General features: G+C 36.7%; 1 pseudogene; it reads left to right on the top strand.

Moving 5' to 3' along the window:
- Positions 1-751: 751 nt before the first annotated feature.
- On the top strand, positions 752-5,817 carry LOC125663168 (uncharacterized; annotated as a pseudogene).
- The last annotated feature ends 4,853 nt before the right edge of the window (positions 5,818-10,670 follow it).

Raw genomic sequence — 10,670 nt, 5'->3', positions numbered from 1 at the left:
CTGATGCTCGGTCTCAACTTTTCTTATCGCCACCCTAAGTTTGTCAAAATCATAAGTCGTGTGAAAAATATGACCCGTTATGTCTCTCAGATCCTGACGTAGTCCTTTGTAAAACATGGTTCTGAGCATTGCATTGGCGGCAACTGGAGACACCTTTCCTTTCTTGATCGCTTTATTAATAAGATCTTCCAGCCTGACACTCCATGTGGCACAATCTTCATTATCCTTTTGTCGTGCGCTATAGAATTCTGCTAAGATATCCTCAGTTTCTAGTACACTACCATATATACTGTCAAACTTCAATAGTATTTCCTCTACAATCTCAACAGATCCTAATCGCATCAATGCATTGGCAGGCTCTCCCTTCAATGACCTTCTGATTGCCATCATGATCGCTTCCTTAGAGTGTCCTTCCTTCATTAAACATGTGACCTCATAACGCCAAAGCTCGTAAGATGTCTCACCCTTCCCATGACCAGAAAATGTTGAGATGCGTATGGGCTGTTTATAAGGCAAATGGTACTCTCCTATCTCCTTATGTGTATGAACTGAATGCTCTGTCTTAACTGCACTCGATTCGGCTACTGGTACCTCTGCACCTACCAAGGATGACATCCATTGTATTAGATCCTCAGGTGTATCTGCCTTGGGTTTCACTTTCATAGCTGAGAGAGTCTTAACTAGTTGCTCAATCTCTTCTTTGGACATAGTGTTTGCTGGGGCTTCTGCTGTTGGGTCCTTATCCGTAGACATGGTTCGAATATGGTTTGGTAAACAACAAAGTAAAACAATTGCACAAAATAATATGTACATACAAATAAATGAAAAAGGACTGAAGGGGGGTAGTCATTGATTGGACTATGATAAACACAGGGCAATAAATTTGGATAATTTTCTTAGGAGGGTAGTTCTTATGAACAAAAGAAATTCAGGGGAAAAGCTAATCTACACTAAACAATTAATTTCAGAATATAAACTTCTTACAAAACTTGAATACCTAAGGTCAAAGTGAAAGTAGATGTGCACTTCCGGTATAGTAATATATTCTGTAGGTTTAAACGCAATAATATGCAATAATTATCAACAAAATTTACAACTCAAGTCAGCGAAATACACAAATAATATTTTTGTTTAAATTCTGAATATATGATAGAATGCGGAGACCCTGCAAGAAAGCGACTATCCCACTCACTGTAATGTTCAAATGTTTACATCTATAAAATGAAGACAAACAACTTCGATAAATTAACTCGAGATATCAGCTGATAGCTGCTTACCTGTTTCAACACTTTTATTTAAGAATTTACCTGTAAATCCGTGATATATGTAAGCTGGATTGAGATCAGAAAATATACTGATAAATTACTTTTTAATAAATAAAGAACACACAAACACAACGACTAAATAAAGCTGAAATGTAAATGAAATTAGAAAAATTGAACAAACGCGTGTTTACAATTGAAACTTCCGGTATTCGCAATGATCGGAATATCGAGCTCGATCGGAAATCGAAAATGACTGAAAGAAACCGAACACGATGAATTTAACGGGGAAAAAATCCGGAAACCTATCGATTTCGTGAAAACGAGAAAAGGGAATATAAATATGTAATGAGCAAATCTGAAATGAAATCAAATGATGATACTGAGATAGACTTCAGGGGATTTTAAATGTGCTACTTAATTAAAATAACAAATTAAACCAATGAAACAACCAAGAATAATTTTCTGGACAACAACTTCAACCAACCAACTTTAAATACACACTAATACTGTAATATAAATCACTGTCTGGTCTGTCTTACTGTCCTGTATCAGTCAAAAGAGTTTAGTTACTATTCACAATGTTATATGTATTAGTATAATATATAAACCTGCAATAGGGACGGGTAGAGATATTGTGCAGAAAGGAACACTTTTACTCTGCGCTCTCTGACCACCTACTAGTAATACAGATTCTCTACTAATTACAATAACATTACGTTTCTAAAGTAAACAACTTTGCAACCTAATTAATCTAACAGCTAGCGTATGGGTACCCAAAAAACAGACAATTTTGATTCTGCAGATCTACATCAAAATACACAATGGAAAAAGAAAAAAAAACAACTCACCGATCAGCTGATCTTTAGTTCTACTAATCCATATTGGATACTATGTACACATATAAAGCACAATAATCACAAATTAAATGATTAGTTTCACTTGAGCTCACTCAGGCCGCTCCGGGGTACCTCACTCCGGAACCGGTTGTCTGTAGATGGATCCAAATGTTTATAGAACGACAAGTCAAATTTGCACCTCTTCTTCAGAATCGTCTTGTCCCTACGTGGGCGCCAATTTGTAACAGGTTTCTCTTTCCCTTAAGTAATAACAGGAACACCTGTTTGGGTTCTCGACAAGACGTTTATTCAGGAGTTACCATGCAATGCACGAATTGTCCAATGATGAAACCCTATAACAACAATGTTTAACAATTTTAAGTAATATGCTATATAAAACATGAATACTATAATTTCACATAATTACTGATGTACAACCAATATACGATTATAGCATTACATGGGTGATCTATATCAAGGGAGATAACTCTATACCTGTATACATCACATATTAAATCTCCCAAGTCCTATAGACTTTAACTTCATCATAAAACTTTACAATAATTATCATTATAATATGTATTAACATTATTAATTATTGAATTAAATAAAAACCATATGGTGAGCATACCATTCTATGGGAATAGGATCGAGTGAACAATATTTACAGATGACACCAAACTGGTCTGATCTATAAATTATGATATCTACAATATCTTGTAAGTCATAAAACATACTTTTACTTTAAAATAATATCACAGTGAGACGAATCATATACATTACTATCACAGATATTTACATTATATAAGTCTCACTCTCACTGATCATTTATTCCAGGAATGTGGCAACAAAAGGAATTTTATGCAAAATTACAGATTTAACATTTAGTAAAGGAATTATAGAATAGATTAGCATTAGTAATAAATTATTAACTTACCATTCAAGAGGAAAAATGTCGGTCTATGTCTAATTGTCAAAATATGTCAGATCTACTGAAATCAACTCTCTTCTTCAAAAACTGAATAAAGACTGACCACAAAGAACAGAACTCTTGGAGGGAAAATCTCCAAGACCAATCCAATGACATAAGACAAACTAAAACACCAATGAAATTAAAAGACACAAGGGACATTTGGCCAAAATATAATTATATACCCCAGGCCATTACACTGGGAAAGTGACCAAATTTATATGCTTGACTGCATGTTTAAATTACATTACCTTGCCTAAGCATTTTATTCAATGAACCGATTCTTCATACATATACCCATCATATTATACAATATACATGTATAATATGAGTCTGTCACAGTAATATACGATATATCTCTGTTGAAACCGTACCAATACTGCTCTCGAACTAAATAATGGCAAGAGCTCCCAAATTAAGATACTGGTAAACAACATCAATGTGTGTCGATATCGTTCTGGTAAACAATATCAACATGTGTCGATAACTTATTGGTAAAACAACATCAATGAGTGTCGATAACTTACTGGTTAAACAACATCAATGTGCTCTGATAACTTACTGTTAAATAACATAGATATAATGTGTCGATAACTTGTTGGTAAACAACATTAATTATGTGTTGATAACTTGTTGGTAAACAACATTAATTATGTGTTGATAACTTGTTGGTAAACAACATTAATTATGTGTTGATAACTTGTTGGTAAACAACATTAATTATGTGTTGATAACTTGTAGGTAAATAACATTAATTATGTGTTGATAACTTACTGGTAAACAACATTAATCTATATCGATAACGTAAAATGAATTATAAGTTTGTTTTCCTCTTCCAGACAATCCTGGTATTTCATTTCACCAGAATGCCGACAGAAAAATAACTTTCGTTGACAAAGAGCGACGATCAGCCAAGCAACAGGTAGAATATCCAGCGGTCACGTGTTGTCTTTGGCGGAAGCTGCGCATGAATGAGTACGTGACCTTCAGTGTTCTTCCACTCAAGGACAAAGAAAAGGATTTGTCAACATATCACGTGGTACTTGTTGTCAGCCAATTAGGGCCAGCACAGCTCCGAGGACGGGATCCAGAAAGTTTCAAGGCGGATTCCCGCGCACATCTACCGTATCGTTGGAAAGTAATCAATCGATTTGACAATGACGTGTGTTATGGAGAACTCCGTGTTGGGGTGAGCCCAAAGGGCCGGATTCGTGCATTCCATTCAGGTGGATTTGAAACAGAAATGGATTTGGATACGGAAATGAGATCTTCGCAATATCTATTTGTTCTTAGCTTGTTTCGAACAGAGGTTACGATAAAAGACTTGGTGGTGGAGGAAACGCATTATGACTACGAGGTTCAGTCCTTTCGGAAGGCCTCTAAGATATACAACATAGATGCACTTTATGTAAACTTGATTGACGAGTATGCCTCTGTTAACGGTGATCAACAGAACAAGGTTTAAGGCAAATGAAGAGCAGAAGTTTTCCAATGACGCTTACAACGCAAATGGAGACGAATGATAGAAGTTCTTTGGCTCTTAATCAACCAGCCGAAAATTACTATGATGACATCGCATTAGGCAGACCTCTGCACTCAAAGAACATCGACTTCACGAACGTTACACCGCATATTGACGCAGTGTACTGTGACGTCAGAGGAGATGGCGTTGCAGAGAGTAGCGAATCTAATAGAGACACGACGTCAGAAAAAGCTGACTGAAAAAGCTGACTGTCATTACGACGAAGTAGATTTTGAGAAAAATACAAATTCAAAGCAAGCGAAAAAGAATAACAAATCACCTCACATGATTAAAAAAAACTGTCTCAAAGCTTCTGAGTAAAGTGCAAGGAATTAAGAATGTATTTGTGAAGAGAGCAGAACATCCGTATGATGAGATCGATGATGACGAAATCAAAAATCGTAAAACTAAGAACAACTTTGGAAATACGCTCATATCAGTTCTCTTCAAGGACGAGGACGTCGTTGAAAACACGTTTTGGGAAGTGAAAGAGATACCAAGAAGCGAGAAAGAAAACCAAGCGGAAGTAACATCATCCTCTGAAAAAATGATATTGGATTTGTAAAATCAACCTCAAATTCTAGTGAAAGTGCCGTGCCGTTCATAAAAGTATCTGATATGTAGCAAATAATCGCCTCAGGAATTACTAGAATACGCGAGCAACTGGGTACACACCAAAAACAGGGAACTCAACAATTCACTGGTAAAAGTGAAAGTGAAACCAAACATAAAAGTGATGATTCATCCATGGAAGAAGAACATTCGGGAAACAAAGTAAATGTTAAGCTATTGATTCAAAAATTTGCGGGAAACGAAAATGAGGCTTGAAAAATCCACAGCTGTGCAATATGTGAGAAAAAGACGAGAGCCCCATTACTTCACACCAGTCCGTCAGCACCATTTCTCGTCATGAGATCAAAATCTGACGAGAGTCTCGGACTTTCTCGCTCTATCTCGGATAATCCTGCTGTACTTCAAAACCAAAAATGACGCTCAGTTAGCAAAAAAACCAAACAGTGAGAGTACTTCAGATATACCGCATGCCAAGAAGGAATCGGGAGTGCTGAACGAAACTTTTGACTCAATAAAAAAAACAGGGAAGAAAAATAAAGCAAAGAAAAAGAAAAAGTGATCGAGTTCGAAGTTCAATTAATTCATTATACTTTGATGTCAGTGCCATATGAATGCAATATTACAAGTAACTTCTTTACTCCATTCTGTCCATGGATCCTGATTGAAATGATATGATGGCATTATATTTACGATTCGATTGTTTGTTAATTCTCATCACAATTCTCATCACTATTATCTTTTCCTACTGTTGGTGTTTTATCAATAAATAGGTCTACTCTACAATTCTTCTTCCTTTAACAATATCAAGGTTCCATAGATATAAGAGGGGTTTCTAATGTGTCTTTCCTGCAGTGACACATAGCGGGTACATAGAATTGTTTCCTACCCCAGCACTGAAATTGGAACTCACGATTTACCTTCATCAAATCCCACCAAGTCTCAAATTCGAAACCCATTTCTGAAGAAGTGACAAGGATCAGAGATCATTATCAACTTCTTTCTGCTAAATTAGCGCTGTTCTCAGAAATCAAGATACATGTGTCCTGACGCTCACCTGAAACCATTATGCCATTCACTGTAGGAAAATGAATTCTTAACCCTAAGAGACGTGTTTGGGATGTTCAGACATAGTCGGGTACACTGACAGAATTACATATCCCACTGCACCGCCCGCTTGTAGAATCAAACTCAAGATAAGGGTATGGTCACAGGCTTCAGTAAGTGTCTCAAATTTGTAGATACATTTATGTGTCATCAATGACGACTCAGGTGAACGTTTGGTATACCTAAAGATTATAAATTGGAATAGACTGAAGTCAAAATTTCGATTACATATATCTTTTAAAGATTAATCTATCACAGATTTTTTTTAATGATAAAAAAGTCAATTACAAACTTATGCTGAAAATTTTAGTTATTGAACGCATTTACCTCATGCATAGCTCTTATCCTTAGACGAATTTGACTCCACTTTTTGGCACTCTGTTTTCCCCTAAAACAGCTCTTGGAAGTTTATTGTTTTACCTAAAATAGCTCTTACAAGTTTATTGTTTTACCTAAAATAGCTCTTAGGGGTCATCCATAATTGTCAACCATTTTCCAAAGTGTGCAAAAAGCACGCTGGGGGAGGGGGGGGGGGGGTAAAAATCAACAATTTTACCGTACGCTCTTTTTTCTCTTCCGAATTTATTTCGTATCCGCGGAGTTCGGTTTTATTTCATCGTGAAAAGACGATTAGATACAACAGAGACATCTTTATTTATTTTTTTCTATAAAAACAAAAATCTATTACGTACACAAGATTTGCGCATCTATAAAACATTATATCATTCATATATAACAAGATGCCCATGGGCCACATCGCTCACCTCAGTCACCTTGGTCCATATCAGAAGACTTTCTATATATATTTGCATGTAAAACCGTAGTCCTTATTATGGTCCCAACCTACCCCTGGAGGCCATATTTTTTGCAAACTTGAATCTACACTAAAAAAAGAAAGCTTTCATGTAAATGTGAACTTCGTTGGCCCAATGGTTCACAAGAAGAAGATATTTGAAGATTTTTCCTATATATTTGTATGTAAAACTTTGATCCCCTATTGTGGCCCCATCTGACCCCCGGGGGCCATGATTTTAACAATTTAGAATCTGCACTATATCAGGAAGCTTTCATATAAATCTCAGCTTTTCTGGCTCAGTGGTTCTTGAGAAGAAGATTTTTAAAAGATTTGTCCTATATATTTGTATGTAAAACTTTGATCCCCTATTGTGGCCCCATCAGACCCCCGGGGCCATGATTTTAACAATTTAGAATCTGCTCTACCTAATAAAGCTTATCTATATATTTCATCTTTTCTAGCCCAGTGGTTCTTGAGAAGAAGATTTTTTAATGACCCTACCCTATTTTTACCTTTTATTGATTATCTCCCCTTGCAAGGTGGCCTGGCCCTTTATTTTAACAATTTAGAATTACCTTTACCTAAGGATGCTTTGTGCCAACTTTGGTTGAAATTGGCCAAGTGGTTTTTGAGAAGTTAAAAATGTTAAAAGTTTAGAGACGGACAGACGGACGGACGGACGCCGGAATACGGGTGATCAAAAAAGCTCACTTGAATATTTAGCTCAGGTGAGCTAACAAGAAATAGGGGTACCAATATTAAAGAACTCATTGTTTGAACTAACTTGCTCATAAACTTGATTGTCGATCTTCTTGTTGGGAATTTGAAAATGGTTGATATACACTTTTTGAGGGGGGTGGGGGGTCTCAAAAAGTGTGCTTTTTGCACACTTTGGAAAATGGTTGACAATTATGGATGACCCCTTACAAGTTTGTTGTTAATTCGGATTTCAAACATGTCGGTTGAGCATCACTGAAGAGACATTATTTGTCGAAATGCGCATCTGGTGCATCAAAATTGGTACCGTATAAGTATTACATTTCATAGGTTAACTGGATTCGAAATATAAGCTTAAGACTATTTTCAGTTGATGGTCTGACGGCCGGGTCTCTCTATTCATGGTCTGAATGTATCTTATACAAAATTGAGAGTATATGGTAAAAAAGAAAGACCCTTGAAAGATCAGAGGACAAGGTACCAGGGAGGAATAAGCATCCCTTGATACCCGGTTACATCCGCTGTGATTCCTATCTTGATCAGGTAAACAGATTAACCCTAGTCAAATTCAGTGTCTAAAGAACGCCTAAACAAAGTAAAACACATCAGACAACATTCGACTCAATGGCTCCAGGTTGTATATGTAAATAAGATCATTATACTGGTGTGTCCAGAGGTCCGTGTTTGCTCAACTATCTATTTTGTATTGTTTGTAGGAGTTATGAGATTGATCACTCTTCGTTATCTTCACCTTTCACCTACCAAAGGATTTGCAAATAGATGATTTCAAATGAGACTTGAAAGAATTGTAACATCCTTATACTTTTAATAGTCTTTTTCGGATTAAAAATTGATCATAGGCAGACCATGTCCGTGGTTATCACGTTTTTATTGAAATGACTCTTGATTTTCACTTCTAATACCGATCGTTGTGCGAAGAAAAAATCACTAGGTACGAATAAGCGTAGATTGAGTGCAGGGATCTAGAATTTTCTAGCAATGAATAAGCTTAGAGTCGGTGCAGGGATCTAGTATGCGCTAGCTATGAATAAGCTTAAACTCGGTGCAGGGATCTAGTATGCGCTAGCTATGAATAAGCTTAGACTCGGTGCAGGAATCTAGTATGCGCTAGCTATGAATAAGCTTAGAGTATGTGCAGAGATCTATTATCCAATACTGAGTCAATCGATCACATTTAAAGGAGGCACGGGTGAGGGGGTAAGCAGGAAATAGAATATCGTGAAAGAAGTAAAATTTATTGCAGTCGTTGTCAAAACATTGTAAGTATATCTTAATGAAAAATGCCCAGTGAATTAGTCAATGATTAAATGAAAAATCAATATCGAGCAATTTAAAGTAATATTCGTATGAAAAGGTGATAATGAACAATGATCAATCTCATAACTCTTATAACGAGTACATTATTAAAAGTTGTGCAAACCCAGACCCCTGGATGTACCAGAAGTGAGGTCGGGTACCTAGCTAGGTGGTGTAATCATCCCGTAGATCAGTCACTCCTTCTTTGAGTCCTATATAGTGATCAGGTAAAATGAGTAATCCGTGGTCAAATCGGTGTGTAAAGAACGGTCTAATAATTGGTATGATCTACCTTAGACAGCACTTGACCCAAGGATAGGTTGTATTGGCAAACTAGACCATCATAACAACCGTAGAATTTGCAAAATGCTCACTTTAAACGATACTGTTGTAACCTTTGTAACATCCATTTGTTTGCCAGTAGTCTGTCTCTAAGTCAGAAGAGTACCAAAAAAGTAGGTGATGGTGCACCAATCAATTTGAAAATGAACTGATTATTCATTTCTCCACGAGGGATGTTTTGACAAAATTTCAAGGCAATAATTTATTTATAATGGAGAATGGGAGACAAAAACCACGAAAACATGGTTTTTCTACTTAGTGATATTACGACCATGACCTCTCAAGGCATCCTCCGCCTGCCATACGAATTATGTGTACCAAGTTTGGTAATCCTAACCCAGTGCTTCAGTCTATATCCTGCTTAAAAGTTTATCCTACTAAGTGATACTATAACCTCGACCTTTGAACTTGAAGAATAAAAGTCATCCTCCACTTGCCACGAGTAGGCTTCCCAAGTCTGACAGTCCTAGCTCCAAGAGTTCGATTTCCATTATGTCAAGAAGATTGTCCCATCAACTGCTTTGATCTCTGACCTTGAAAAATATAGACATCTTCCTCTCATCATGGTAAATGAATGGACGAGGTTGTAAGATCCTAGCTCCAATTGTTCGGCTTGTATTCTGCCTGAAATGATTTCCTATTAGGTCATGTCCCCATCAAAGGGGAGAAAATCACAACAATGCAAAAATAAGGTGCTGTCATTTACAAATCTTCTGATGACCCCTCATTTGAAGAAACTTGAGGGCCCTTCACCGAAGGATGTTTCTTGCCAAATTTGGTTAAATTTGATCAGTGGTTCTGGAGAAGAAGTTAAAAAATGTAAAACGGTTTAAAGACAAACAGACGAACAAACAATGGTGAACAGGTGATAAGAACAAGAGGCCCATGGGTCTCATCGCTCACCTGAGTCACCTTGGCTCATATCTAAAGTTTTTCCCTATATATTTGCATGTAAATCTTTGACCCCTATCCAGCATTGTGATCCCAACCTACTCCTGGGGGCCATTATTTTTTTTCAAAATTGAATCTGGACTAGGTCAGGAAGCTTTCACATAAATGTAAACTTTTCTGGCCCAATGATTTTTCAGAAGATTCGTAACGATTTTCCCTATATACTTGTATGTAAAAATTGATCCCCTATTGTCGCTCCATCCTACCCTCGGGGGCCATGACTTTTACGAACTTGTATCTGCACTATGTCATGAAGATTTCATTGTAAATTTCGACT

Source organism: Ostrea edulis, chromosome 8, assembly GCF_947568905.1.
Source record: "Ostrea edulis chromosome 8, xbOstEdul1.1, whole genome shotgun sequence".
Lineage (NCBI taxonomy): Eukaryota > Metazoa > Mollusca > Bivalvia > Ostreida > Ostreidae > Ostrea > Ostrea edulis.
Note: the sequence above shows the minus strand (reverse complement) of the source record. Positions and strands in the feature narration are given on the sequence as shown.